The 26,064-nt window shown below is 50.1% G+C and overlaps 1 long non-coding RNA gene across 2 annotated transcripts in view; it reads right to left on the bottom strand.

Annotated features, from left to right (window-relative positions):
• LOC134987827 (uncharacterized) overlaps positions 1 to 26,064 on the bottom strand; it is an 89,179-nt gene that overhangs the window by 34,067 nt on the left and 29,048 nt on the right. For both annotated transcript variants that reach the window (XR_010193397.1, XR_010193398.1), the window contains one exon: positions 23,587 to 23,760. This is a non-coding gene — a long non-coding RNA (uncharacterized LOC134987827). The remainder of the gene's footprint in view (positions 1 to 23,586; positions 23,761 to 26,064) is intronic.

The following is a 26,064-nucleotide window of genomic DNA, read 5'->3' as shown; positions in this document are numbered from 1 at the left end:
GTGGCGCCCCCGCAGCCCCTCGCCCCCAAGCCACCGCGAGGACTGCGGGGGCAGTAGTTACGCCACTGTCCGGTATCCATCATTTCTGCAGAGCCAACTAGAGACTTGTTGGAGGTACTGTGTCCCCGGTACCAAATACCATCTAAGTTCCATTTCTCTAGGCAGGCGATACCGAAAATGTACACAGACCTCAGAAAAAGACTCACCAGTGTCCTAAAAAATGCAGTTGTACCCAATGTCCACTTAACCACGGACATGTGGACAAGTGGAGCAGGGCAGACTCAGGACTATAAGACTGTGACAGCCCACTGGGTAGATGTATTGACTCCCGCCGCAAGAACAGCAGCGGCGGCACCAGTAGCAGCATCTCGCAAACGCCAACTCTTTCCTAGGCAGGCTACGCTTTGTATCACCGCTTTCCAGAATACGCACACAGCTGAAAACCTCTTACGGCAACTGAGGAAGATCATCGCAGAATGGCTTACCCCAATTGGACTCTCCTGTGGATTTGTGGCATCGGACAACGCCAGCAATATTGTGTGTGCATTAAATCTGGGCAAATTCCAGCACGTCCCATGTTTTGCACATACCTTGAATTTGGTGGTGCAGAATTATTTAAAAAAACGAGAGGGGCGTGCAAGAGATGCTGTCGGTGGCCAGAAGAATTGCGGCACACTTTCGGCGTACAGGCACCACGTACAGAAGACTGGAGCACCACCAAAAACGCCTGAACCTGCCCTGCCATCATCTGAAGCAAGAAGTGGTAACGAGGTGGAATTCAACCCTCTATATGCTTCAGAGGTTGGAGGAGCAGCAAAAGGCCATTCAAGCCTATACAACTGAGCACGATATAGGAGGTGGAATGCACCTGTCTCAAGCGCAGTGGAGAATGATTTCAACGTTGTGCAAGGTTCTGCAACCTTTTAAACTTGCCACACGTGAAGTCAGTTCAGACACTGCCAGCCTGAGTCAGGTCATTCCCCTCATCAGGCTTTTGCAGAAGAAGCTGGAGACATTGAAGGAGGAGCTAACACAGAGCGATTCCGGTAGGCATGTGGGACTTGTGGATGGAGCCCTTAATTCGCTTAACAAGGATTCACGGGTGGTCAATCTGTTGAAATCAGAGCACTACATTTTGGCCACCGTGCTCGATCCTAGATTTAAAACCTACCTTGGATCTCTCTTTCCGGCAGACACAAGTCTGCAGGGGTTCAAAGAACTGCTGGTGAGAAAATTGTCAAGTCAAGCGGAACGCGACCTGTCAACATCTCCTCCTTCACATTCTCCCGCAACTGGAGGTGCGAGGAAAAGGCTCAGAATTCCGAGCCCACCCGCTGGCGGTGATGCAGGGCAGTCTGGAGCGACTGCTGATGCTGACATCTGGTCCGGACTGAAGGACCTGACAACGATTACGGACATGTCGTCTACTGTCACTGCATATGATTCTCTCCCCATTGAAAGAATGGTGGAGGATTATATGAGTGACCGCATCCAAGTAGGCACGTCAGACAGTCCGTACTTATACTGGCAGGAAAAAGAGGCAATTTGGAGGCCCTTGCACAAACTGGCTTTATTCTACCTAAGTTGCCCTCCCACAAGTGTGTACTCCGAAAGAGTGTTTAGTGCCGCCGCTCACCTTGTCAGCAATCGGCGTACGAGGTTACATCCAGAAAATGTGGAGAAGATGATGTTCATTAAAATGAATTATAATCAATTCCTCCGTGGAGACATTCACCAGCAGCAATTGCCTCCACAAAGTACACAGGGAGCTGAGATGGTGGATTCCAGTGGGGACGAATTGATAATCTGTGAGGAGGGGGATGTACACGGTGATATATCGGAGGATGATGATGAGGTGGACATCTTGCCTCTGTAGAGCCAGTTTGTGCAAGGAGAGATTAATTGCTTCTTTTTTGGTGGGGGTCCAAACCAACCCGTCATTTCAGTCACAGTCGTGTGGCAGACCCTGTCACTGAAATGATGGGTTGGTTAAAGTGTGCATGTCCTGTTTATACAACATAAGGGTGGGTGGGAGGGCCCAAGGACAATTCCATCTTGCACCTCTTTTTTCTTTCATTTTTCTTTGCGTCATGTGCTGTTTGGGGAGTAGTTTTTGGAAGGGCCATCCTGCGTGACACTGCAGTGCCACTCCTAGATGGGCCAGGTGTTTGTGTCGGCCACTTGGGTCGCTTATCTTAGTCACACAGCTACCTCATTGCGCCTCTTTTTTTCTTTGCGTCATGTGCTGTTTGGGGGGTGTTTTTTGGAAGGGCCATACTGCGTGACACTGCAGTGCCACTCCTAGATGGGCCAGGTGTTTGTGTCGGCCACTAGGGTCGCTTAGCTTACTCACACAGCTACCTCATTGCGCCTCTTTTTTTTCTTCTTTGCGTCATGTGCTGTATGGGGGGTGTTTTTTGGAAGGGCCATCCTGCGTGACACTGCAGTGCCACTCCTAGATGGGCCAGGTGTTTGTGTCGGCCACTTGGGTCGCTGAGCTTAGTCATCCAGCGACCTCGGTGCAAATTTTAGGACTAAAAATAATATTGTGAGGTGTGAGGTGTTCAGAATAGACTGAAAATGAGTGGAAATTATGGTTATTGAGGTTAATAATACTTTGGGATCAAAATGACCCCCAAATTCCATGATTTAAGCTGTTTTTTAGGGTTTTTTGAAAAAAACACCCGAATCCAAAACACACCCGAATCCGACAAAAAAAATTCGGTGAGGTTTTGCCAAAATGCGTTCGAACCCAAAACACGGCCGCGGAACCGAACCCAAAACCAAAACACAAAACCCGAAAAATTTCCGGTGCTCATCACTAGTGTCTACGACCCTGGTAAATTCCTGGATCGAAGTCCTGGGAATTTCAACCGGGTTGACCGTGTCACACAGAACAAGGACCCGTGTTTATCGGCAAATTACCAGGTAGAACTTCTTAACCCGGTAATTTGACTTTCTGAGTGAAAGGGATATAAAAGAGTTGTGGATGAATGTACAGCAATTATTCCACTTAGGCCACAATGCAACTAGAAACTTGAGGTAAAAGATACAGTCTATGTATAGTATACAGTATATACAAACATATATCCAACTTGTACACAGCACTTTATATAAATGCTCTGTGCTCAAACATTTCCAAGGACAAACTACTCCATGGAAATGAAGAACAATTGGGATCAGTGCTGAGACATCGATTATAAGTGGCAGCAACAGTTATTATGCTAATGGGCGCAGGTCAGACAGGGATTAATAATATATGGTAAATAACTATAAAACTAGGCATATATGTTACATAAGACTCTGTCTACAAGTCAATTATCCTGATGTGTTGTCCTGCAAAAAACAGAGAAGTTTTTGTAAGTATATTTAGGAAATGGGTGTAAATGTTACACTTTGACCCCCTCACTCCAGAAAATAAAAAGTTATAATTTATCCTGAGAAACATATAACAGGAAATTCCAGGATAGAGTCAACAGGAATGGTTCAAACACAATATAAGCAAATCAGTTTAAAAAATAAATTACAATAGAAGTTAAGAAGTTTAAGAACATAAACGTTTGCCCCACTCATTAGTAAAGATGTTCGGGTCTATTTTCCAGAAATACGAGCACACCCGAACAGGGGCATGTTAAGAGAGGTGGGGACCCGTGTGCAGCTGCTGTCAGAGCCCCCTGCCTCCTAGCCGGCAGCGGTGCATGTCTGTGTAACCACTAGTAGACCCTAGTGCTGTGCTAGAGACTACTATAAGGGGCTCAGGTCTCCGGGAAAATGGCGCAGCGATTTTCCTATTGGGCATGTGCAAAATGCTGGGAAAAGGGCCACCACGCCATTTTCCTGGTGATTTTGCAGTGCTGGCACTGCAAGTATCGAACAAATAGGTGCACTGCACAAACCACCCATTATAGATAGGCCATTGCAACCGAACTTAGGAGTTCCGAGTCTAATTGAGGCCCAATTTAGAATCACTTTGGGGTTCCGAGAGGGGTCCAGTCCCGGCTCGGGTCTGTTGACAGTTCAGAACTCGGATTTAATAACCAAACTGATTGCAATTACATGATTTTAGCTGTTTTATTGATTTATATTGATTTTTTTTTTAATCAGTGTTCATCAATTTTAAAAGAATCCAAACTCAAACCAAATCCAAACCAAAACTCTTGAGGGTGGTTTTGCCAAAACCAAAACCCAGTGATAAATTATAGCCAAAACATGGGAGCTGTGCACATATTTATTCATTATCTGTTGTCACATGTATCCGAGTAAAGTGAAAATAGTTTGTACAAAATATTACTACAGCAATGTGAAGACTTTCTCCGGAGGAGAACTTTTCTGTGACACCTCTAGAGGGCGCTCACAACACAATTTTAGTTACTAGTGCAATTATCAATTATCGTTCTTTTGAAATAATGGTAATTTCCGTTCTTATTCTGTATCTTTGGATCCTCAGCTTGTCTTGGGAAATGGCCATGGTAAATCCCTGGAAGTTCCACCATTTAACAGAGTTGCGCACTACATTACGAGGATGGATCTAAGGGCTTAATTCAGACCTGATAGCAGCAGCAAAATTGTTCTCTACTGGGCAAAACCATGGAGGTAATTCAGACCTGATTGCTGCTGTGCGTTTTTGGACATCAGGCGATCAGATCTGTACTGTGCATGCGTATGTACTGCAATGTGCCGGCGCATCGCACAACAGCACCGGGCAACGGTGCCTAGTGATGGGAGGGTGCGAAAAAAAATGATCGCACGGGCGATTGCAAGGTGATTGAAAGGAAGTGGCCGTTTGTGGGTGGCAACTGACCGTTTTACAGGAGTGTCCGGAAAAATGCAGGAGGGACCAGGCGTTTTCAGGGAGGGTGTCTGATGTCAGCTCCGGCCCCGATCAGCAGCAAACAATCACAGCGGCTGAGTAAGTCCTGGGCTGCGCACAGGACCGGATTAAGCCTTTGGGGGGCCCAGGTCACTTGACAAATGGGGGCCCTTCCCCAGTTATCAGCGCAGCCCCCCTACCCCCGCACCTGCATGAGGCAGCAGTGTAGGTCCTACGTAAATGTATCACAGCAGGGTGATTACAGGAGCACTCACCAGTCTTTGAAAGCATAGTACTTAAATATTTATTATTATTACCAAATCAGCAATAATCACAATATTCCATATCCGGGGGCCGGATGTAATGACACCCGAGTTCAGCGGCCATGTTGGATGCCGGCTGAACTCAGACATTTTTTTAAAGGGGCAATCATTTACAAGGCATGGTTTTGCCTTGTAAGTGATTGCCCCTTGAAAAAAAAACCGTTGAGTTCAGCAGCCATCCCTCATGGCCGTCGCACTTGGGCGTCATGAAATCCGGCCCTGGTCGTAGTATAAGGCGGTCGCAAACGAGCACTCCCGGCGTAGCTAGGCGATCCATCCGCCTAGTCACGTCGGGAGTGCACAGAGACGCTCCCATTCAGAGTGTCTCTGTCCGGGCATGCGGACGGAGACGCTCTCCATTCAAGTGAATGGAGCACGTCTCCGCCGCAGGCGGACGGGAACGCTCTCGGCGCTAGGCTAGCGTGGCTCCATCTGTATAGATAGATAGATAGATAGATAGATAGATAGATATATCTAATAGATATAGATACACAAACACACATATCTATAGTGTATATCTAATTGCCTATACATATCTATAGCTATTTATGTAGATAGACAGATGGGCAGACAGAAATTAGATAGATAGATAGATAGATAGATAGATAGATAAGATAGATAGACATACCCTCCAACTGTACCTTTTTTATGGTCTGTACCTGCCAAAAAGGGCTTTGTACCGATTTTTGACTCTCCAAATTAACATTGAAGGTATAGGAAAGGGGGTGTGACGACGCCTCCTTTACCCATGGCCCCTTTCCTAATTTGTACCAGTTTTCATGTGTAAAATGTTGGAGGGTATGGATCATACTTACCTACTTTGCTGCCTCCTCCTCCGGGAGGAGGCAGCGTTGTAGGTGCATAGGTGCGTGGCCAGCAGCAGGATGGGCGGTTTGGGGGCGTGGCCGGCAGCAGGATGGGCGGTCTGGGGGCGTTGCATCAGGGTCACGTCATCATGACTCCACCCCCCGCTGTGCTGTGCAGAGTAACGGGGGGGCGGAGCTACGATGATGCGATTCAGCGCGAATCGCGTCATCGGACCCCCTCGGGCCGCCCACTTGTTCTCTGCTGCGGGCGGCCGAGAGGGAAAGCGGGAGGCTTGCCCACCTTTCCGGGGGCCCGGGAGGGTCACCCGATTTTCGGGAGCCTCCCGGCCATTCCGGGAGGGTAGGCAAGTATGGTATGGATAGATAGACAGACAGACAGACAGTCACAGGCATATAGATAGCTTAGATATAGACAGAGAGAGATACAGTATAGAGAGATAGAGGATAGTGAAAGCACTGAATGCAAGCCTGTGGAATGTAGATGATGTCCCGGGAAACCAGGGTCGGATTATCTTGATGCAGCCTCCCTCCCGTTCTGAAGTGCTGCTGGAGGAAGCTGTGTAGTGCTTCCTCTGGGTCCTAACGTCCGCAGTGTTCTCAGCTTCTTTGGTGCTGCAGGCAGGATATGAGCAGAATCGTCTCTGCAAAGGCTGCACTGCACGTAGACAGCATCTGAGGTTGGGGGGACCCCTTATACACAGGGGCCATGGGGTACTTACCCCCTGTAACCCCCCCCTTAATCCGGCTCTGGCTGCGCAGAGACTGAGAGAGAATTGACTGCATAGGAAAGAAAAGAGTTAAACATCTGGTGAGGGGTGGACCTAGCTGTGAAGAAAGTACAGCCCTTTGTGAAGGGGAGGGTTCATGATATATAAGTAAGGGGAGGCCATTTTAAATCTCTCTCTTGTGAGGATTTTGCCTGTGGGGTAAGTGCTGCAGCAGCAGACATTGTTCCCACACTTTCAAGGGTTATATCAGTTACCACTTTTATTAATTCTCCTCTCCTGCCGGATATATTTTCCTGACAGTATGTCCGCCCGCCCTCAACGTTCTGCCCGGCTTCCAGCTCGATATCGCGGTTCGGGCGGTCGAGCTGGGCCGGGTGATGAGGTGGGTGGCCTGGGGGATTGGGCTCCGTCCCCCGGGGCCTCCACGAACGCGGGCGTAACGCGGCGGGCCTGGTCGGCCTCGCCGCTGGGGGCCGGGCCGGCCGTGCCGGCCAGGCGCGGGCGGAGTGGGGGACCGGAGGTGCTGGCAGGCCGTCCGGAGGCTGACGGGCATCGGCCCTCGCCTCCGGGAGCGGCTGAGTCCGGGGTGGTGTCGGGCGCCCGCGCGCCGCGGAGGGCGCTCGGCTGGCGGTGCAGGAGCGGCCCCGTTCTCTCCCCCCTTGCAGCGGCCGAGTGACAGTGCCGGGCGGGGGGAGAGGGCTCGACGGGGGTCGGGTGGTCGCCGCGCGGGGCCTGTCCTGGAGCCTCGCGCGGCGGCTTTGGTGGTGACACCGGCCGGCGGATCATTGGCGGGAGGACGTGGGACGCGCGCACAAGGTGCGCGCGCGCCCACGCTCGCCTCAGGCGGCGCCGGCCGCGCACGTGTGCGCGCAGCGGCGCCGCCAGCACCTCTGGCACTACAATTAACTCCCCGGCTGCCGGATTCCGGCAGGGGGAGGGGGAGGAGCAGGAGGGTGCAGCGTTTGTCTCCTGGGGACAACGCTGAGCTGCAAAATAGACAGAGGAGCGGGCAGGCAGATGCGGGCACAGCAGCAAGCGGTCGAGGGGCACGCGCACAGTATGCACGCGAGCCCACCGCGGACCGCACAGGGCGCGGGGGAACCCGCACAACTGCTCCGCGGGTTTCCCTGTCTCCCCATACCACTTCACCGGAGCCGGGATACAGCGGCTTTCGGGGGAGGAGGGGGGACAGGGAATGGATTAGCGGTCGCAGGGCCGCGTTACGCGCCGCTTCTCAGTGCAGCGGGTCCTCCCCAGGATCAGGGAGCATTTCTGATCCGCTCGGGGAGGGGGCGTTTTCGGAAGGGGAGAGTGAGTGGTCCGACAGGGGGGCCTGCGCTTTCCCGCCGAGACAGACGGCGTTGGGTCCCCGGGTCGCGTTTGACCGACGGAGGGCGCAGGATCGCGCCCAAGCGCGGGCCGGGGATTCTTCGGGGGCCGTTGCCGAGCGTCGCGGCGGACAGGTTCCTCCCGGGGCGCTGGCGTCGGCTCTGGCCACAGTGGTGGAAGCGTTGGGGCCGTTGGCCGCAGTAGCCTCCCCGAGGACGGCGTGGAATTCCGGCCAGCCTACGGGGACAGGCGGTTCTGGCAGGCAGAGGGCCTCAGCGGCGCAGCGGATGGCACGAGCCTGCCGGGAGCTTGGGGCGGCCGCGGCGGAGCTGGAGCTAGGGCAGGAGCAGGACGGGCAAGGGCGCGCAGCCGCGGCACGCCACACGCGGGGGGCCCGGTGTACGCCGCAAGCGCGGGCTGGGTCCTCCTCTGCTTTGTCTTTTGCAGGGGAACACGAGGAAGTAGGGATGGCAGACTCCGTGGAGGACGATGTATGGGCTAAAGCGGATGAGGAAGCCAGGTCGGAGCGGTCGACGGCATCGGGTGAGTTGGTACAGTCGGTATCGGTTTCTCCCACGAGCTCGAGTTCGCGCAGCTCTTCGTCTTCCTCCTCTTCATCCTCTCTGTCGTCGCAGGCGTCCGAAGTAAGTAGCACTACTAGGGCGAAAAAGAGGGCGGCGAAATTTGCCAGGCGGGCAGCAAAGCAGCAGAAGAGGCGTAAACGGCGCAAGCGGATCAGCGAGGAAGCTCGTAGGGCCAAGAAGCGCCGCGATTTGCCGGGGGTCGTTCGCTGCGACTACACCGCAGTAATGCGGGGGCTGCGGGACAGCTGCCGCAAGAAGATCCGGAGGGGTGACTTCGTGGACGTGTTCGTGTTAACGAGGGCCATGAAGAAGGATTACAAGGCGGCGGGCGCAAAGAAGGGCATGGGAGCCGAGGCCTTCAGGTCCTTCGATAATTGGCTGGCAGGTTTTTGGGTGTTTGCAGCGTGCTATTTGGAGGATAGGCCGGAAGAGCACATGAATGTCATCCGGTATCTGCATCTCGTACACGACATGCAGCGCACATCCTCGGGCTCGGAGTGGCGTCGGTATGATCAGGAGTTTCGGGAGAAGCAGGACGGGTTGCGGGTCATGGACTTCGGATTTAAGGATGTGGAGGTCTGGCTCAAAGTAACCCGGGCCTCGCAACAGGAGGAGGAGCCCCAGAAACAGGGGGCGGGCGGGCGACGAGCAGGGGCATCAGCCCAGGGGTCCGGCGCGGACGGGAGATTGGCCAGGACAGGTGGATTGGCCGTTCGCACGGGAGGGCGTTCTGCCACACGAGGAAAGTGTTTCGCGTTTAACAGCGGAACATGTTCCTTTGGCAAGCAGTGTCGTTTTCGACACTCCTGCCAGCAGTGTGGCGGAACCCACCCAGCCTCCTCTTGTTTCAAAGGCGGGCGACAGGGGACTCGGGGTAAGCAAGCGTACCCCAAGCAGGCCGCGAGCGGAACCGCTCTGCAGAGCTCCAATGCCAATTAAGTTGGAAACGATGGGCCGGTGGTTAGACTTGTATCCGAACAGAGGGGATGCAAAATTTTTGTTTGACGGTTTTAAGTTTGGTTTTCGCTTGCCTGTTGCGAGTGAAGTGTCCGTGCGGGCGCAGAGGAACCTTCAATCTGCCCGAGCCTTGCCGGTAGTGCTACGGGAGAAAGTGGATAAGGAGGTCAGGTTGGGCAGGATGGAGGGACCGTTTATGTCACCCCCGGTGGATGATTTGGTCATCTCTCCGGTTGGGGTGGTTCCGAAGAAGACTCCAGGCGCTTTTCGGCTCATTCAGCATCTCTCTTACCCGGTGGGGGCGTCGGTCAACGACGCAATACCGCCGGCTCATTGCTCGGTAGTGTATCAGTCATTTGACGAGGCGCTAGGGATGGTCCGAAGCTACGGGACCAGGGCCCTCATGGCTAAGATTGATGTTGAGTCAGCTTTTAGGTTATTGCCATTGCATCCGGACTCATTCCGTTTGATGGGTTTCCGGATTGGGGCGGAGTATTTCATCGACAAATGTTTGCCGATGGGATGTTCCGTTTCATGCTCATATTTTGAGCGCTTTAGCACGTTTCTTCATTGGTGCGTGGAGTCTTCGTCAGGGGGTCACGGGGTTGCCCATTACCTCGATGATTTCCTGTGTGTGGGTCCGGCTAATGATCCAAGGTGCGGCGACTTGCTTTTTAGCATCCGAGCTCTGTTTTACCATTTCGGTGTTCCCGTGGCCGCGGACAAAACAGAGGGTCCGGCCTCCTGCTTGTCATTTTTGGGGATTGAAATTGACACGGTAGCGGGAGAGTGTCGCCTGCCCCGGGACAAGGTTTCGAAGCTCCGCGAGACCATTTGCCGGTTCGAAGGTTCGCGTAAAGTCACGCTGCGTCAGGCGCAGTCATTGCTGGGCATGCTGAACTTTGCTTGTCGGGTAATACCGATGGGCAGGGTTTTCTGCCGGAAGCTTGAAAGGGCGACGGCGGGGTGTGCCAGGCCTCATCATTTCGTGCGTTTGTCCTCCGAAATAAAAAGGGATTTGGCCATCTGGGCCTCGTTCCTGGAGAATTTCAACGGAGTGTGCATATGGCAAGCGCCAGCGGTGGACAGCGAGCGGTTGCAGCTGTTCACCGACGCAGCAGGTGCCTCTGGATTCGGTTGCTTTCTGGAGGGATCTTGGTGCGCGGCATCCTGGCCGGCAAAATGGCATAGCGTGGGTCTAACAAAAGATCTGGTGCTTCTGGAACTTTTTCCCATTATGGTAGCGTTGGAGGTCTGGGGTGATCGGCTGGCTAATCGCAGCATATTGTTTAGATGCGATAATCTGGGCGTGGTGCATGCGATTAATAACCAGAGGGCAAAATCGCTGGTGGTTCTGCGGGTGCTTGGGCAATTGCTTTTGACGTGCTTGCGTAGGAACCTATGGTTCCGGGCACAACACGTGCCCGGTTTGGAGAATGGAATTGCCGACGCCTTGTCGCGAGGACAGTGGGAGAGGTTTTGGTTGTTGGCGCCCGAGGCCGACGAGCAAGGTTTTCATTGTCCCGGTTATGTTTGGCAGGTGATCGGGCCGGACTGGAGGGTCTAGCGTTGCGGTCAGTCGCGCCAGCCACGCTCAAGGCTTATGGACAAGCTTGGAGCGAATGGGAGGAGTTCGTCCAAGGTCGTCAGCAGAAAGGTAAGAGCAGGCATCGGCTGATGCTTTCTTTTATTTGGCAGCTATATGTTTCCGGTAGGTCCCGTGCGGTGGTATCCCGGTACTTGGCTGGAGTCTCGTTTTTCTGCAAGCTGCGGGGCGTCCCCGATGTGACGAAAAGCGAGGTTCTACGGAAGGCAATGAAAGGGTGGGCGCGAGTAGCGCCGACGCCTCCAGATGGGAGGCGGCCCATCGATGCGGCTTTGTTGCCGGCCGTCATCGCGGCGGTGGGACGAGTCGCGTCGTCCAGGTATGAGACGCTTTTGTTCAGATTGGCGTTCTCAATGGCGTACCACGGGGCTTTTAGGGTATCGGAGTTGGTAGCGCCTTCCAAGAGAGCAGATTCGCGCATGCTGGTCGGAGACGTGGTAGTGGGTGAGAGGTCCTTGCTGTGCAGATTGCGGCGCTCTAAGACGGACCAAGTGGGGAGAGGTCGCTGGGTCACCTTGGTTCCGGCGCAAGAGGAGAGCGTTTGCCCAGTAGGTTTGGCGGTGCAATATGTGGCGGTGCGGCCCGCTAAGAAGGGGTCATGGCTATTGCACTATGACGGGCTGCCGGTGACGAAATACCAGTTTCGTTGGATGATGAGTCATTGTTTGACAGGCTTGGGCCTTCCACCCGCTGCGTTCGGTACCCATTCCTTTCGAATAGGCGCGGCGACGTCGGCTGCGGCAGCGGGTTTGTCCAGAACGGAAATCCAGGCGGTGGGGCGATGGAAGTCGTCAAGTTACAGACTATATATTCGCCCCGTTGCATGAGAGGTCGGATTGCGCTTGGTGCCTTGTTTTATTTGCAATGTATTATGTTGTTCCAGTTCTGTGAGTTATGGTATTGTGCGTCGGTTGGTGTTCCCCCTTTTTATCCTACTCAGGGATTAGCTACTCGTCGTTGCTGGCATGAGTCGGCAGCGGGGGTCTGGAGTTATTTTGCGATTTTTTGCCTGACTTGACGGACTGAATTCTAATCTACAATTCGGCTAATTTGTTCTAATCAGAGTCCCTCAGCAGGTCTTTACGCTTTCACCTCCAGCTGAGTTATTACATGTGTTTCCCATTTTATACCCCCCTCCATCCCTCCCTCCCCCCCCCCCTCTCCCCTTTTTAATTTCGTTTGAATTTATTTTGAACTTCCCCTTTGTGTGTATATGTTCGCTTCAGATTGGCAAGGAAGCATGGTGCAGATCGGCTAGGCCGTGACTGCTGCAATAGCGAGATCTAAAAGTTTTTTCTTTTTGGCAGATCCTTCAGGTGAAAGCAATTAATGAAGCTTTAGTAATAAATTTTACCCCTCTTTTTCCCCTTCAGGTTGGGTTGAAGACAATTTGGCTATTTGGGTGGTCGGCCACTCCTATGTGTACTGGGCGGCCAAGTTTGTGGCATCAGAGGGGGCTCAGGCGTTGCCTGGAGCACAGGTTGTTAGATGGCTTGGCTGGCGGGGGATGATGTGGAGCGAGCTGAAGAGTAGGCTAGTTAGCCAGGCCAGCAAGCATGGAGTCCCGAGGGTCTTGGTTGTCCATCTAGGTGGCAACGACCTGGGGAAGAGGACATCCTTGGATCTGCGGTGGGCCATGATACAAGATCTGGCAAGTGTGGCCGCGACATGGACCAATTGTGTGTTGGTTTTTTCATTGATGGTGCCGAGGTTGAGTTGGAGGGGTGTGGCGGATGGGCGCCAGATTGATGAGGCACGGAAAAAGGTGAACGGGGCAGTGGCGAAGTGGGTGCTGTCCCACGGAGGGAGGGTGGTTCGCCACCCTAGGATTCGGTTCAGAGACAGCCACCTTTTCCGGCCTGATGGAGTACATCTATCCAATGAGGGGATGATGTTTTTTCTGGAGGATCTGGGTTTCGTTTTGCAGGAGTTAGGGTAGGTTTATGGTGGCGGTGCGAAGACTTTGGGGATGAGTCTTTCGCTTTTGGCGGAAAAGAACGGCAGTTTTCTATTTGTATGGTAAACTGTAGTGTTTTACAGTTTAGTATTGGTTTAGGTGCACTCACCTCCATCGACTTATTGGCCGCTTGACCACCCGTCCGGGAAGGCAGCGGCAGGGCACCCAGGAGCGGTGGGTAGTCACTGTGGGGGTTGAGTTGTCACCTATTACCGGTGTGTGATGGTTGTATTAAAATTAGGATCGTTGCGAAGTTTTAGTAATTTAAGGTTAATTTAGGTTAATAGAGCCGTTCTTTTTGCTGCCACCATATGCCGGCTGGATCGGCGTCTTAATAAAAATTTCTATTTACAGGTTTGCTATTGGTTAGGGATAAATAAATAGCTAGCAATTTTTCTGCCAAAATTCAAGTCTCCGTGTCTTTATTTCTGGTTGTGAAGGTAATGAAGGTTTACTTTAAAGAAGGGGGTCAACCAAATATCACTAGGATGTTTATGAGAGAGAATTGACTGCATAGGAAAGAAAAGAGTTAAACATCTGGTGAGGGGTGGACCTAGCTGTGAAGAAAGTACAGCCCTTTGTGAAGGGGAGGGTTCATGATATATAAGTAAGGGGAGGCCATTTTAAATCTCTCTCTTGTGAGGATTTTGCCTTCCCACCCTCCCGCCCTTGTGGTCAGAGATTTGGGCACGTGGTGCATTGGCGTTAAGTTGCTGGCTGGTTTTATCGTTGGCTATTTATTGGCGGAAAAGAACGGCAGTTTTCTATTTGTATGGTAAACTGTAGTGTTTTACAGTTTAGTATTGGTTTAGGTGCACTCACCTCCATCGACTTATTGGCCGCTTGACCACCCGTCCGGGAAGGCAGCGGCAGGGCACCCAGGAGCGGTGGGTAGTCACTGTGGGGGTTGAGTTGTCACCTATTACCGGTGTGTGATGGTTGTATTAAAATTAGGATCGTTGCGAAGTTTTAGTAATTTAAGGTTAATTTAGGTTAATAGAGCCGTTCTTTTTGCTGCCACCATATGCCGGCTGGATCGGCATCTTAATAAAAATTTCTATTTACAGGTTTGCTATTGGTTAGGGATAAATAAATAGCTAGCAATTTTTCTGCCAAAATTCAAGTCTCCGTGTCTTTATTTCTGGTTGTGAAGGTAATGAAGGTTTACTTTAAAGAAGGGGGTCCACCAAATATCACTAGGATGTTTATGCACGAACTGATGTTTGTGCAGCACTGCTACAAAAGCGATCGCACACCTGCACAGCACTTTACCCCTCCCCCTGTAGGTGGCGACTATCTGATCACAGCACTGCAAAAAATGCACTTGAGCGATCAGGTCTGAATTACCCCCCATGTGCACTGCAGGTGGGGCAGTTATAACATGTGCAGAGAGAGTTGTTAGATTTGGGTGGGTTATATTGTTTCTGTGCAGGGTAAATACTGACTGCTTTATTTTTACACTGCAATTTAGATTTCAGTTTGAACACACCCCACCCAAATCTAACTCTCTCTATGCCTGTTAAGTAATGTTTTGAGTCATTTAAGGCACTTTACTTTTATATTCTCAAAACAAAAAAAAAACCCTGTAACACCCACCCGTCCCATCCATACAACACCCTCATATACCTGTCTCACATATTTTAACCCATTAAATTTACACTTTGCAGAATATCACCCCAAAATTAACATGTCATTAATGGTGGAATTAAGCTGATCAAAAACTTGTTTATAATAGTACAGCTAAATTTCCCATGGCCAATTGAATAGCAAAAACCCTGTGGCCGGCTGAATTTTGTCACGCAGCGGAAAAAAACCCCAGACCACACAGAGAGGAGGAGGCCCGTGTGCAGGTTCTGTCTGGGCCCCCTCCTACCTAGCCGGCAGCGCCCTATGGGACCCTGGAGCTGTCCCAGAGGCTAAAGAGAATGCGCAGATCTCTGGGAAAATGGCGCGGTGTTCATTTTCTCAGTAATTTTCTTCAGTGACGTGCGGAGGGGTGAGGCAGAGCCTTTCCTGTCATACTAACGTTTGTGCCAGAGTTTTGACTGTATAAAGTATATGAAAAATACAAAGAATATGTTTGAAATATCTTCTTGCATTTTTCTAATAATTTTTATAGCCAAAACTCTGGAGTAAAAAAGCTATGGCAGGTGAGGCAGTCCTGCTTAACCATTTTTTCGCGCATTTCTCATCAAAACTCACAAAATTTCCAGGAGTTTATACTGCTGCACCTGTGTATAATGGGGGTAATTCTGAGTTGATCGCAGAAGCAAGTTTGTTAGCAATTGGGCAAAACCATGTGCACTGCAGGGGAGGCAGATATAACATGTGCAGAGAGAGTTAGATTTGGGTGGGTTATTTCGTTTCTGTGCGGGGTAAATACTGGCTGCTTTATTTTTACACTGTAATTTAGATTTCAGTTTGAATACACCCCACCCAAATCTAACTCTCTCTGCACATGTTACATCTGCCCCACCTGCAGTGCACATGGTTTTGCCCAACTGCTAACAAATTTGCTGCTGCGATCAACTCAGAATTAGGCCCAATGCCCAGATGTATGCTGCTTTGGATCATATATTGCATGTAAATCTGGCTCTGGTGCTAGCCAGCGCCTCCTGAGCTATTTAGCTCACCGCACGTCCCTGATTTTCTTACTACTCATGCATGAAACCCCAGGGAAATAGCGCCACGCCATTTTTCCAGTGATTTCTGCAGCACTTCTGCTGCGCCGTGGGACTCTGGAGGGTGAGTATTAATAATAATGGGTGCAGAACGTGCAGTGTGGGCCCCCGGGAGACCCATGTGCACCCATTATAACTCTGCCAGTGAGATCACGGACAATTGAACATAACCCAATAGCACTGTTGCATATACAGTATACACACAGTGCTTTCTGGGACTGGGACATTGGGCCTAATTCAGATCTGATCGCTGGGCTGCTAATTTTGCTGTCCTGCGTTCAGATAGTCGCTGCTCAAGGGGAGGGTAAATTCGTCCCTGCAAGTGTGCGATGATGGCATGTGTACGCCGTGCTACAAATGTCCCTCAGTCAGCGGACAGCTACAAATCCGTTCTCACCTCACTCACCGTCACCATCTAATGTTTTTACCACTGTGTGCAGTGTGTGCGCATCCCAGGACTTACTCCTACAGTGTGATAAGAACAGTCTGATCGGGGCTCCTGCATTTTCCCTGACACTCCCAGAAAACGGTCATTTACCACCCGCAAACGCCCGATTCCTGTCAATCAACATGCGAATGGCTGTGCGATTGAAATTTTCGTACCAGCTTGTCGCTGTTCGGCGATGTCGGTTGTTTGGCGGCGTGCGTGCACATTGCGGTACATGCGCATGCGCAGTCTATCGATAATCGCCCGCTGTGCGGAAACGCACAGCAGCGACCAGGTCTGAATTGTGCCCATAGAACGTTACACTCCTCCTAACATAACCTGAGCAGTGGACATGAAGGGGATATTCCTCCTTCGCCAAAAATGTATTCTAAGGCTGAAATCAGAGGTCCTCGAGTATCGGTTCTGAATGAGAGCACTCACCTCTCACCTCATTCCAACGCTAAGACATTGCTGCAATAAGCTCAGATACTCAGCTCAGACTGAGCACTTGGAATGAGAGGATTGATGCTGTGCTTACATGATAAGTCATACTGAGAATATTGCATTTAGCTTATGTACAAAATAATACTGTAAGTGGCGCTGTGCAGTTGTGCGTGGAAAGAAACTAGGAAACTATTTTGAAAACTGTCTCCAGACCAGAATAATAAGAGGTAGTTGATGTTGGTGAGTACTGAGAACAGGGAACTGTGCGGGGACAAATCACTACGACGGTGCTGGCAAATTAGAATCAGAAGGGAAGCCTTGATGTTATACAGGGTCATTTGTATTTAAATGAACAGGTTCTAAACCAGTAGCATCGCTGGGTCTGGTGACACCTGGAGTGGCAAAGGAAACAGAAAGGAGCCTTGCTGGAAGGGGGCGTGGCCTCATGGGACATCCCCATTTTCATCACTCTTGGAGGCGTGCCCTGCATTCTCAGAGACGCTGGTCTGCCCCCGGAGATTCCCAACTCCTACTATATCTCCCAGTCACTGTGGAGGAGCCAGCATTGTGGTGTCACCCCTCTGAGGGTGACATCCGGGTGTGGTCAGCATCCCCATAACACTGTGCTTACATTATGCACTTGGTGGGATTTCTACCAGAGAACTTCCACTCACTAAGGGGCATATTTATCAATTATTAGCAATTATTGCCACTATTTGTGGAAATAAGAAATTAACATTTGCCTGAATGTTTCAAAAAACACATGCAGGGACAAGGGGCTCCAGAAAGAGGGCATCCCTGCAATGTGCTAGGAGCGAAGTGATTGCATTAGCGGTCACTTACCTCCCCGTTACTGCGCATGCTCGGTTGGCCATTGCCGAGTAAGGTTACAGAGGAACCCCCTCTCTGTAAGTTTTGTGCAATGTAACCCATTGGCTAATGCCATGATGGCGTTAGTGCTGGGGCCAAACTCTGGAATGCTTCATATTCCAGGGCTTGGTAAATCTGACAGCTCCGTAGCCCCCGTAGAAACCTATGGAGCCTCCTGCTCCTGTTGGAAATTAAGAGACCTTCCTACATTGGGGTGATGCTTAATATTTGTGGGTATCCCCCCAAAACACACATTTTATGGGGATATGCCTCAAATATTGAATAATAAATATGCCCCTTACACCCGTTATTCTGACAAGATGAAGGCTGGCTACTGTTAAATGAAGATTGGCTACTGTTACAGGAAGGCTGGCTACTATTACAGGAAGGCTGGCTACTGTTACACGAAGGCTGGCTACAGTTACAGGAAGGCTGGCTACAGTTACAGGAACGCTGGCTACTGTTACACGAAGGCTGGCTACAGTTATACGAAGGCTGGCTACAGTTACAGAAAGACTGGCTACTGTTACAGGAAGGCTGGCTACTGTTACACAAAGGTTGGCTACTGTTACAGGAAGGCTGGCTACTGTTACACAAAGGTTGGCTACTGTTACAGGAAGGCTGGCTACTGTTACACGAAGGCTGGCTACAGTTACAGGAAGGCTGGCTACAGTTACAGGAACGCTGGCTACTGTTACACGAAGGCTGGCTACAGTTATACGAAGGCTGGCTACAGTTACAGAAAGACTGGCTACTGTTACAGGAAGGCTGGCTACTGTTACACAAAGGTTGGCTACTGTTACAGGAAGGCTGGCTACTGTTACAGGAAGGCTGGCTACTGTTACAGGAAGACTGGCTACTGTTACACGAAGGCTGGCTACTGTTACAAGAAGACTGGCTACTGTTACAGGAAGGCTGGCTACTGTTACAGGAAGGCTGGCTACTGTTACAGGAAGACTGGCTACTGTTACACGAAGGCTGGCTACTGTTACAGGAAGGCTGGCTACTGTTACAGGAAGGCTGGCTACTGTTACAAGAAGACTGGCTACTGTTACAGGAAGGCTGGCTACTGTTACAGGAAGACTGGCTACTGTTACAAGAAGACTGGCTACTGTTACAGGAAGGCTGGCTACTGTTACAGGAAGGCTGGCTACTGTTACAGGAAGGCTGGCTACTGTTTCATGAAGACTGACTACTGTTACAGGAAGGCTGGCTACTGTTACAGGAAGGCTGGCTACTGTTTCACAAAGGCTGGCTACTGTTACAGGAAGGCTGGCTACTGTTTCACAAAGGCTGGCTACTGTTACAGGAAGGCTGGCTACTGTTACACAAAAGCTGACTACTGTTACAGGAAGACTGACTACTGTTACATGAAGACTGGCTACTGTTACAGGAAGACTGGCTACTGTTACATGAAGACTGGCTACTGTTTCATGAAGACTGGCTACTGTTTTCTTGTACAAATGGTTATGAAACATGCACTTGCTGCCTATATTTGTGTAAAGCTTTACATGTCAGCAGAGGGTGCGACACATATTACCCCTCCAGGCAAGTCATGTCAGAAAGGATTATTACTGACGGAAGGTTGTATTTACTGAAACCTGCGACTGCTTTAGAAATCTCGGAAATTCTGAAAAACACATTCTCCTATTGAATAATAGCTCTGCGCTCTAAATTCATTCCAGACGTCTGACTAAACCTTCTATATCCCTGTCACAAAGACAAAAGGGGGGACTTCAGTTCTGCACGATGGCTACTAAGTGCCTGCGCAATGGTCGTCACTTTATTCATTTGAACCGTAACGTCTGGTAAAGTGCGCAGCCAGACTTTGCGGTGATTTATGGTGGCATATCACGCAGAACTGAATTCCTGTGGCAGTATGGAATGTATCATGAGCGAGATGCAGGAAGCTAAGATATGCGGCCAAAATGCAGTTTCCGGAGGTTTGGACGCATACCGCATATGCACCAAGCCCCGGAATGCAATATCTACAGTGGTCTAATGCCATTTTCAGATGGCGTTAGCTATGGGGGCCAATTTCAGGAATGCTTTGAGGTTTATGGGGAATAAGCTGCAAATATTTAATGATAAGCAGAGTGTCATTCCAAATCAGCTAGAGTGTCAGCTCTGGTGACAAACTGTGTAGTACTGTACTACAAATGTCAATCATCATGTAATCAAAAACTACGCAAGAGCAAAAAATGTGATAAAAGTGATTCTTCATTTCTTCCGAGAGATAGTCTGACATCCATTTGTCACCTGCAGCTGTACAACGCTATGCTTGAGTCAGCTCAATGCATAACTTCCTTATTACTAAACCTGAAAGCAAGATCCTGGGGGCCAGATTTATCAAAGTTTGGAGAGAAATAAAGTGGAGGGAGATAAAGTACTGGTCAATCAGCCCCTAACGGTCATTATTCAAACACAGCCTGTAATGTGGCAGTTGGGAGCTGATTGGCTGGTACTTTATCTCTCTCCAAGGCTTAGGGGTCACAATGGCAGTTACAAGCTGATAGGTTAGTACTTTATCCATTCTTGTCTACTTTAGGAAAGCATTTCAGGGAGATTGTGAAAGCAACACCAATGAGCATGGCATTAAAGTGGATTTACCCTGCCTGGGAGACGTTTTATAAAATTAACGTACACAGAAATATAAACCACCCCTGAAGCAGTTACATAGTGTAGCTCATATATTGGCCATGAGAAACCTTATTTGAAAATGCATGTACCCATGGGGATCATTGTGCCTTCTAATCAAAGGGAAATGGCACCGATGATCTCATCTGAATGTATAGATCTTTGGTTTCTGTTTATTTTCCAAATATGTAACAGCTACATACAGTAATGGGGGGGTGGGGGGGGGGGGGGGGGGGAGGAGCAATCAGGGAGATAGCTAGATTCTACAGGGAGTCAGGGAGATTCAGTGGTAAACGCAGGATTTTGAAAGGGGGTTTCCCAAACAATTGGTTACAGACCAACGAAAAAATTTATTATTTTATGGGCGTTACATAAGGTATGCGCAAACGGGAATTCTTTTTTTATAATTTAACTTGTATACTGTGGAACCATGTAGTAATCAAAATGAATTTTCTAGCTGCTGGTGCCTAACCCTAACCTCCCCCTTAGTGCCTAAACCAAACCCCCCTCCCGCAGCATAACCCTAACCCCCCTCACCGCAGCCTAACCCTAACCTCCCCGATGGTGCCTTAACTTAACAGCCTTCCCATGCAGCCAAATCATAACCCTCCCGGCTATACTTACATTTGGGATCCCGGCTGCAGGTATTCTGGCATCGGGATGCTGACCTGGTCAGGATTCCAGCGTCTGTCTTCTGACGGGTGCTCCAGCATCGGTATTTCGACTGCCAGGATCCCCGACAGCCAGCATCTTAAACGTATACCACAAGAATGACGGTCTCTAAATAAAACCGGAACATAGAAATCGTCTGTGTTTCGTGAATGCATCTACTTATCCTATTTGAATGGAAGGCACCTAACCATTTATTTGTGGCGGGTGAGCGTGCCGGAACGTGCATACTTGTTATATATATATATATATATATATATACACAGGGAAAGGTACGGCACTCCTAAAGCTCTATTTGTATAATGCCGGTGCCTCCGTAAAACCGAAGTAATATAACAAAGTACAGACGTGGCACTCACGGCAACTCCAAGGAATCACACAGTCAACAGAATTAGTTGTAACGCTTCAGTGGACACCCCACTGAAACGTTACAACTAATTCTGTTGACTGTGTGATTCCTTGGAGTTGCCGTGAGTGCCACGTCTGTACTTTGTTATATATATATATATACGCACACACACAAGTACAGTACAACCACCATCATTCCCTCCCCCAGCATCCCCCTATAAAAAAGACAGCATAGCCACCATCATCCCACACCCCCTTCATAAAGAGACAGCGTGGGCGCATCATTCCCTCCCCCCCATCCTTCATAGATTCATAGAAAGACAGCATGGGCACATCATTCCCCCCCCCCCCCCCCCCATCCTTCATAGATTCATAGAAAGACAGCATGGGCACATCATCCCCCCCCCCCCCATCCTTCATAGATTCATAGAAAGACAACATGGGCACATCATTCCCCCCCCATCATTCATAGATTCATAGAAAGACAACATGGGCACATCATTCCCCCCCCCCCCCCCCCCCATCCTTCATAGATTCATAGAAAGACAGCATGGGCACATCATTCCGCCCCCATCCTTCATAGATTCATAGAAAGACAACATGGGCACATCATCCCCCCCCCCTTCATAGTAAGACAGCATGGGCACATCATCAGTGGCCGCATCCGTTATTGTGCAGAGCCTGCTTGCCTGCACACCACACCGCACGCACGCACACCCCCGTTCCCTCACTCATGCTGGCTGCTCTCTCTCTCTCCTCGGCTGCTCTCTCTCTCTCCTCGGCTCCTACTCCCAAGCTCTCCCCAGCCCCCCGGTTCCCGCACTCACTGGTAGCCGCGAATCGATCATCCGTCACCGCCGCTGGCTGGTCCGGGTCCCCGCTGACTGCGCCGCTCAAGTCCCGTGGCGCGGCTGGCTGGCTGCTTGCACTGAGTTACTCTGCCTGAGAGGAGCTGCTGCAGCTCCCCCTACATGCAGTAGCCAGCTCAGTGTGCAGCTGCGCAGAGGGAGACACTGTCTGACTGTCTGACTGCCCGCGATGTACACAAAAAACAACAACACGTCAAACAGCTGATGATCGGCGGCTTGGGGGGGTGGGGTTTCTGGGTACTCGGAAACCCCCCTGCGTGCGCGCCTGAGATTGCTACTATATCAGGAAGTCTCCCTAATATTGAGGGAGAGTTGGCAAGTCTGACTTTATCTCTCTTCACTTCATCTTTCTCCAAGCTTTGATCAGTGGCAAATTTTGAATTAGGCACGTGAGGCACATGCCTAGGGGCGGCACTTATTTGGGGGCGACACTTGAATGTTTGTAGTGATACTGTCAGCACAAAAAGTACCAGTAACTACACAATATATCCACTGTACTGTACCATATGGAATTCTGAATGGAGTGTAAGCGGGTAGGATATGCACAGACTGCCCCTGTAAGCTGTCCTGCTTAGTAAATATGTATACATAATTAAAAAAAAAATGTCACAGCTTTTTATTATTCTATTAAATTGTCTATCATCAAATGAGGACTTATAACCAATCAATAAAAATAATCAAATTAGGCAGGCAGGAGGCAGCCATTGCTGTTGTCCCTAGGGGCGCCTTCACCCCCAAATCCACCCCCTGCTTTGATAAATCTACCTATGGGAAAGACTGAGATGGGGAGTATGAGAATCGGGTTCGGTAGAGAATGCCTGCAGTCGGGATGCCGGCAGTCACAATACCGACCGCGGCATGCCGGCGATCAAAATCCAGAAAGGGGAAGGTAAATATACTCACCTCCCCCAAATGTTCCCCTAATCCTCCGTGGTGGCGCCTGAACCTAAACCCCCTCCCCGCAGCCTAAACCTTCCCCCCCCCCAGGGCCGTAGCCTAACCCTCCACCCGCAGCCTAAACCTAACCGCCCCCCTGCGGCTTACCTCCCGGTACTTGCTCTTTCAGGTTCCCGTCGGTCGGGAATCCGACGCTGGGCAGGTGACCCTATTTGGGATGCTGTTGTCAGCATTCAGAGTAGTGCCGGGATCTCGGCATCTGTATTTCGACTGCCAGGATCCCAACCACTGGCATCTTGACCGGATACCTGAGAATCGGGACCTGGAATAGGCAGCCTCACCACACCACAGACAAGAGGGTATTTTATTCTATGAAAATATTATGTCATGTGAACCTCATGAGGTCCTCAAAACAGGGAGTGACAGACAGTGAGAGATTGGAAACAGCAATTACATGACTGCAGTGTGGGAGGTAATCCTCTTGTTGGGCAAGTGATGTGATTAGTGCACACAGAGTATTTATGGCTTCCTTGTGCATGGGAATGAAATCACCTGGTACTTAGTGGTGTCATCATGTACAGTATGTAAACACTGCAGGACTCTCTTGTGCAGACTGACAGTACCTTTGAAAATTCACCGTAATGTTCTTCTTTCACCTTTATGTTTATGTAAGACCCGTCTGTAGCCTACGCTCTGGTTCTCGCTGGGACGTGTGATGTCTTCACTCCATCACCAAGGATCTGTAGTGTGGTCTCATGCCCTGTTCCTCAGTCATATGTGCGGGTAAGAACACAGAACTATAAATAAAGTAAAAGCAAGAAGAAAAAAAAAAGTATAAATTTGAAAAGAAAAACTTTTTAAAATAATACTTCACCTTCACCAAACTATAGGCCTATTTATTATTGGTGCCAGTGACATTCCATATCACGTCATGTCGCAGTGAAAAGAACCGGACAATATAGTATGCGGCATTGTGCATTTTAATGAAGGACGGAACGACATATCGATCTGTCGTTAATTAAATTGTCTGATGTGTATGGCCAACTGGGGATGGTCCAGGGCGAAGAGAAATCGTCCCGACCTTTGGCCCAATTGGCCGTAGTTCTGATGTGTACCTGCCCTAACTCAAGAGTTATCGGATACCTCCTGCATATAGAATTTGTTACATTTCCCCGTTCCTTAAACCAAGCGGTTACTGCCATGTCCACATGGATTTGCCATTGATAGATAAAACCCTAAGGGCCTACTTCTGAGTCAGATGCCAGGACTATATGCACGCAAATGGTCGATGTGATCATCTGCACATTTGGCTAAGACAGCACCTGCGTGTCCCAATGTTAGTGTACAAAGTTGCAGGACCAATTGAGATGCATGGTCTCACATATGTATTGGGCGTTCATGGACAGTGACTGGGTGGTGGCTCTTCAGAAGTACGGAGATGTACAGTCTTATGGCAGTTTTGCTGAAGTGGTTGATAACTCAGACGCCCAATCGCTCACATGTGAGGCCATACTTTGATAGAGAATCTGCCTGGGGCTGGTGCATGGTCAGATGTTGCAACCCATGGTGACGTCTGAAGACACACTAAGCAGTGTACGAGCATCTACAGATGCTCACAGTGGGTGTCTCAGTCCTTGCACATTCAGAATTGCGGCTGTACACCAGGGTAAGGCTTGTATTAGCATAAAGTCTCAGATGCAACTGCGGCAAGAGGCGCACATGGACAACGCTGAGTTCTGACTCAGAATCAGCCACTAACTGTTCTAAATGGCTTAAGCCGGTTACACCTCCAGCTGACCAGCAATTGTGCTGATGGTCAGGGTAATTTCCCTTTGCCCTGGACCATCACAGATTGCCGGAACACATGACATGATTTCATGAATGGCAGAATTTACGTTTAAACAAGAATTACTCACACTTGTATTATAATAGTGTGTGTGGACACGGTGACCCCACCTCTGCCCTGAGGTATCACCAGATGAAAATGGGCAACCTCAAAGTGGAACCTATTATGCAAACTTGTCACAAGCTAAAATTGAATTTTAACAGCACTTGTGGTAAATGCTTATGGCAGATAATATACACCCATATAGTTATAGAGGTGTCAGTATAAAATAATTCATGGCTACTTGATAGGCATATCTTCATGATTGGTACGTATAAATGTTAGTATCTGTCCTGTAAAGAAATACCAACTTTCCTGTCGCTGTTTTGTTTTTTATCCTTCCAACATGCATTAGAGGCTTCCCATAACCTCTTCAATAAGATTATTTATTATGTTGATGTCTAATTGTTATGTTTTATAGGCAGTTTGGTTTGAAACGACTTTTGGCTTTGAAAGACAACCTTGTCTGGAACCTGTATTAATAGCCATCACTTGAAATCATTAATGTACATAAGCTAGCGAGGTTTCCAGTTATCAAAAATATGTCTTATACCCCTTTCAGACAAAAGCCAAAACCCCGTTTTTCTTTTGTTCGCAGTGCACGCACATTGACACTGGTCTGGCTTATGGGGGTCATTCCGAGTTGATCGTAGCTGTGCTAAATTTAGCACAGCTATGATCATTCACACTGACATGCGGGTGGACGCCCAGCACAGGGCTAGTCCGCCCCGCATGTCAGTGCCGCCCCCCCCGCAGAAGTGCAAAGGCATCGCACAGCGGCGATGCCTTTGCACTTCAAAAGTAGCTCCCGACCAGCGCAGGTTTAGCGTGCTGGCCGGGAGCTACTCATCGCTCCCCGGCCCGCAGCGGCTGTGTGTTATGTCACGCAGCCGCCGCGAACCGCCCCCCCCCCCAACGGTCCAGCCACGCCTGCGTTGGCCGGACTGCTCCCACTAAATGGCGGCTTGACGCCGCCGTTCAGCTCTCTCCCGTCCAGTGACCGCCTCTGTCTCAGAGGCGATCACTAGGCAGCGACGACTGCCATGCGCTGGCGCACTGCGGTGCCGGTGCATGCACAGTTCCGACTCGATCGCTGCGCTGTGACAAACTGCAGCGAGCGATCGGGTCGGAATGACCCCCTATGTCCGAAAGGGTCTGACCTGGCTTGACAGTCCCAAGTCCATGCCCCTTCAATTGACTATAGTTATTCCCAGGA

This window comes from Pseudophryne corroboree, chromosome 2 (assembly GCF_028390025.1).
Source record: "Pseudophryne corroboree isolate aPseCor3 chromosome 2, aPseCor3.hap2, whole genome shotgun sequence".
NCBI lineage: Eukaryota > Metazoa > Chordata > Amphibia > Anura > Myobatrachidae > Pseudophryne > Pseudophryne corroboree.
This window is presented reverse-complemented; position numbering and strand designations above follow the sequence as displayed.